Here is a 5,898-nt window from a genome sequence, read left to right on the forward strand (position 1 = left end):
TATATATATGTGGATATACATATATATATATATATATATATGGATATACATATACGAGGGGAAGTAGAAAATTATCCGCACTTTCACCACAACATATCTTTATTATTGTCAAACTGCCTTCTGCGCATGCGTGATTCTAGTTGGTACTATTGAGATCACGTGATCGAAGTTTGAGCCTGATCGCGCCAGTTTTCTCTTTGGTTTTACAGTGTAAGCATGGCCGATCCTCTAGCAATGTGCGCCAAGGAAAACAAAGAGCAGTGACCTGCTTTCTCTGGACGAAAAGTGTGTCAGATGCTGAAATTCATCGGATGATTTTATCAAAATACGGGGACAGCGCATTACCGTGTAGTTGTGTGCATGAGAGTATCGAGAAGTTTAAAAGTAGCCGGACAAGCGTGAGAAGGTAATGGTTAACCGATTCGCCATTACCATCTCTCGGATCATTACTCTTTGTTCTTCTGTTGTGCACTTTGCCATTGGAGCAGCCACGCTTACACTGTAAAGCCAGAAAGAAAAAATGGCGCGATCAGGCTCAAACTTCGATCACGTGACCACAATAGTACCAATTATAAGCACGCATGCGCAGAAGCCAGTGTGACACTAATAAAGATATTTTATGGCGAAAGTACAGATAATTTTTGACTTCCCCTCGCACATATATATATATATATATATATATATATATATATATATATGTCCACGCACACCATTTAATTAAAGTTGTGTATGTGACAAAATATTTTAAGACTCCTTCAAACAGAAACGACGTGACTCACAGTAATTTCAAACATGTGTTTAGAAGCGTGTCTGCAAGAACTTGGAACTTGGGTTGTTAATTTAATGCATGCAAGTGTTGAAATAAGAAGGCAATAATTTCAACCAAGCACAATTTACAGCGCAATTTTAAGTGGAAGAACACGTATATCTGCGTTGAGGTATTCTGTATTACCTTCCATTATATCTTAAACGCTGTCGTTCTAGATTATCAAAGACCAAATATTACTGGAGATATATCTATCTATCTAGTGAGGCAAATTCAATATTTGTCAATGACTAATACTATTCTAATTATTTCAGGAACTACGGGAGATGATCTTAAGTTGTTTCCATATTATTAAACCCTCATTAGCGACAAAAAGATTTCGCCGTGCTTGTCGAACAAGTGATGTGAAAATATACAATACTCTACATTTGGTGGTACAGATATATTAAATTGTTTAGAACATGTTTCCAATCGCGGGGCCGCTGACCAGTAGTTGACCATGGATCATTTGTTACCGGGCCGCAACAGAAAGACTAAATTTTAAAATCTTATATCTACTTGATTGATTATCGCAGTCTGTAGAGTGTTTCTGCATTATATATGTATTATATATGTAATATATATGTATTATATATGTTATATACATGTATTATATATCTAATAATTTAAATAATATATTACGTTTTAACAGTGTTTTTTATGTGCATGATACCTCAATCCAAGGAGAAATTGTCTTGCATGGAACCAGTACGTAGTACAAATAGTTTGGGGGAATGCTGGTCTACAACACCACACAAATTACGTATCAAGAAAGTTTCAAACTAAAACCTTCGTAAACAGTATACCAAACACAATCTTCTATTATCTGCGACTTGATTTCAAATTTTTGTTCATCGTCGAATTCCATTTCCCATTTGAATTTTAATGAATATATAAAAAAACACAATAACAATCGAATATTTTGTTATCCGTTACACTCTCTTTACTATTTTATTTGTCTCAGTCATTTGACTGCGGCCATGCTGGAGCACCACTTTTAGTCGAGATAATTGACCCCAGAACTTATTCTTTGTAAGCATAGTACTTATTCTGTTGGTCTCTTTTGCCGAACCACTACGTTACGGGGACGTAAACACAGCAGCATCGGTTGTCAAGCGATGTTTGGGGGACAAACACAGACACACAAACACACGCACGCACACACACACACACACACACACACACATATATATATATATATATATATATATATATATATATATATATATATATATATATATATATATATACGACGAGCTTCTTTCAGTTTCCGCCTACCAAATCCACTCGCAAGGCTTTGGTCGGCCCGAGGCAATAGTAGAAGACACTTGCCCAAGGTGGCACGCAATGGGACTGAACCCGGAACCATGTGGTTTGTAAGCAAGCTACTGAACACACAGCCACTCCTGTTAAAGGTATAAAAAATTCTTCTAAAATGTATCGGTTCATATTCGATTTCGTTTTTGTATAAAGACTTATATATGAAAAGAAAGGGAGAGAAGCAAAATTGAAATACAAATAGGGAAATGTGAAAAACAATCTCCATCACAAGTAAATGAGAGGTCTGAAATTAAAAGCAACATATACAAAGATTTAGGCAAACACATTATCTATGAAATTATAACCGGCTCTCTATTGGCTACGACGACGTGTGTTGTTCTGATCAACGGAGCGGCCCTGCTCGTGAAATAAACGTTCAAACGGCTCAGCATTGCACAGAGACGTTTGATCTTAACATAGTTCTTAGGACGATACAACGTGACATAAAAAGTGACAAGGCTGACCTTGAAATACAGGTACTACTCATTAATGCCAGTCGAATGGACTGGAGCAACAAGAAATAAAATGCCTTGCTCAAGAACACAACTCACCTCCGGGTATTGAACTCCCGACTTTCTAATCATGAACCGAACACCCTATCCATTAAACCACGCGCCTTGATCATGAAGTTATAATTATCAAAATAAATTGCGTAATTATAATTGGTAAACTATGAATTAAAAGCGTAAAGATATCAATGATAAATATATTTGTAAAGCAACTAATAAATGCATAATTAAAAAATTGCAAATATTGGATTAAAATCATAAATTATGAAAATTTTATTCCATAAAAATTATGACTATATTATATATTTAATTATTAAAGAACACAAGCTATTAAGAATTATACATACATTAAAGAAATAACGAAGCTGAAATTTGTTTGACAGGGACTGTTGAAAAAATACAGGAGAGAGTATTTACGTTATTGACGGAAGACTTAATGTGTCTCGCATTTTAAAACCACATCTGATCCTCGGGAGTATTTAATGGATACGACTCAGCTGAAATATTTATGCAGGATCACTACCCTTAGGATAGACTACTCTCTTTGCTCCTGGCCCTTAAGGAAAGATCATGCATATTGGCTTCTTCGTCTGACTTTGTCGTTAAAACAAAAAAAAAGTAATGAGTACAAAAACGTGGTTTTCAGGAAAATTATCTTTAATTTGCAAAGGCAAAAATAAACGAAGGAATAAAATTTAAAGAAGTAAAATAGGGTACGAGAAAGAAATCCAAGAACTTCGGGGCATTTTTCTGCTTGTTTCATTCATTGGACAACGGCCATGCTGGGGCATCGGCCTGAAGGATTTAGACGAACGCATCCACCCCAGTACTTACTTTTTAAAGTTTGTTACTTATTCTATCAGTCTTTTTTTGCCGGGACGCTAAGTTACGGGGACGTATAGAAACCAACACCGGTTGTCAAGTGGTGGTGGTGGAGGGCAAACACAGACACAAAGATACACACACACATATGGGACAGGTTTCCACACAGTTTCCCTCTACCAAAATCAATTCACATAGCATTAGTCGGCTCGGGGATATAGTAAAAGAAACTTGCCCAAGGCAACACACTTTAGGATTGAACCCAAAATCCTATGGTTGAAAAGCGAGCTTCTCAACCGTACAACTATGCTTGCCCCCACCCCTATACGAGGGAAAAAAAGAACAGAAAATTCATCCTAAATATATAACAAACAAAAGGAAAAAAATAAGAATAAAAATAAAATGCCTACAGCAGGAAAGTTGGAAAAGGATATATTAATTTAATTTATCCATATATGTAATTACTGACAACAGAAATATTTCGTAGTGTTGATAAAATTCCAAACTTCTCCCTGAAAATTAAAAAAATTGAGTACAAATTACTTATAATGAATTTTGAAAATTATTTTCTGAGAGCGGAAGTTAACACATGAATAGTTTAGAAGTGTTAGTAGACGAATCGTAATTGGTAGGTCTGAAATCAAAGATGGGTCTAGAAATCTCAGATTTATCGCCTTATTACCTATTTATCAAATACATGCCTTTCGCATCACCTTTGTGTATCCTGGAGATAAAGTGTAACTGAAAGAAAATGACGTATTGGAATATTTAAACGGGTACCAGACATTCGGTTATAATCGTAAGGAAGAAGAATTCTTCAAGAGATATAAAGTTGTGTACTTGACCCATAGGTGATAAGGTGATAAATTTGAATGTTGTAGATTATTCTTTGATATAAGATCTTTCAATGACTATTGCGTTGCTAACACATCTCATCTATTCTAATTTTATCGCTTGTTCTTGGAAAATAATTTTCAAGGCTCTATACAATTTGCACTCAATTTATTAATTTCCCCAGCCAATGTTTCTAGCTGACATAAATACCTGAAGAATTCGAGTTAATGTATTCTTGATTGACTTTGCTGCTATGGGTTTAGAAAACGTAACTTTAACACAATATAAATTTATCATTATAACATATGTATAACATTGGCTGCAGAGCTACTCGAATACGAAATTAAAAAAACAAATTAACCAACAGTATTATGATCAATTTAAACCTGTAATCTTGATAGAACTAAACTCTAGAATCAAATTATCAGACATTAATGTTCTAGCCGTGCCAATCACAAACTATGGATTTAATTAAATAAACTGGAATGTGAACAAATTAATAAAGCTAAGGGGAAAAAAAGCAGATTGATGCCAACATTTATAAATCAGCTGACTAAAAGCAGAAATTTTCAAAGGGAATGACGGCTGGCTGGGGCATTTTGATACGAAGCATATATAATGTGTACGATGTTTTCGTTAATTGTGTCAGGTGCCTATGTAGGCACGATTAGACATAACCACTCTTTTTACTCCCTCACCCTTGATCCAATGAAACAACCAGAATGTGTAGAGTGAAGCAGGATGAATGAAATGACTTGCTCAAGGAGACACGCAATGCATGGTGCGGGTGTTGATGCTTGAGATGCAAACCTGGAAGATGTTAATACCACAACACATACAAAACAACAACACAATACTAATTTGATATTAACAGTTAAGAAAAATGAACTCTAAAGAGCATGAGACAGGTAGATATATATATGATATAGAGAAGACAAGAGGAGAGATTTGAAAAGGTAAGGAAAACTAAAACTAAAATAATATTGAGAGAGAGGGAGAGAGAGAGAGACAGGGAGAGAGAGAGAGACAGGGAGAGAGAGAGAGAGAGACGGGGGAGAAAGAGAGAGACAGGGAGAGAGAGAGAGAGAGAGAGAGGGGAGAGAGAAGTCGGTAAGTAGAAGCATTACAGCATTTGCATATAAAGTATTCAATGTGAATGTCAGTGTGTAGCAAACCCCACCATCACTACTACTACTACTACTACTACTACTACTTCTACTACTACCACTGCTGCTGCTGCTGCTGCTGCTGCTGCTGCTGCTGCTTCTGCTTCTGCTGCTGCTACCACCAACGTATTCGCCACCGCCACTGCCACCACCACCGCCAAGAACAACACTGCTACCACCACAACCGTCACTATTTCTACAGCTAATCTAACTAGAAATATCACCGTCACACCACCACTCCTCTTTCTCCTCCTTCTCTTCCCCTCTCCTCCTCCTTTTCCCTTCTCCTCCTCCTTTTCCCCTCTCATCCTCATCTTCCCCTGTCCTCCTTCTCTTCTCTCTCCTCCTTCTCTTCTCTCTCCTCCTTCTCTTCTCTCTCCTCCTTCTCTTCTCTCTCCTCCTTCTCTTCTCTCTCCTCCTTCTCTTCTCTCTCCTCCTTCTC

Source organism: Octopus bimaculoides, chromosome 11 (genome assembly GCF_001194135.2).
Source record: "Octopus bimaculoides isolate UCB-OBI-ISO-001 chromosome 11, ASM119413v2, whole genome shotgun sequence".
Taxonomy (NCBI): domain Eukaryota; kingdom Metazoa; phylum Mollusca; class Cephalopoda; order Octopoda; family Octopodidae; genus Octopus; species Octopus bimaculoides.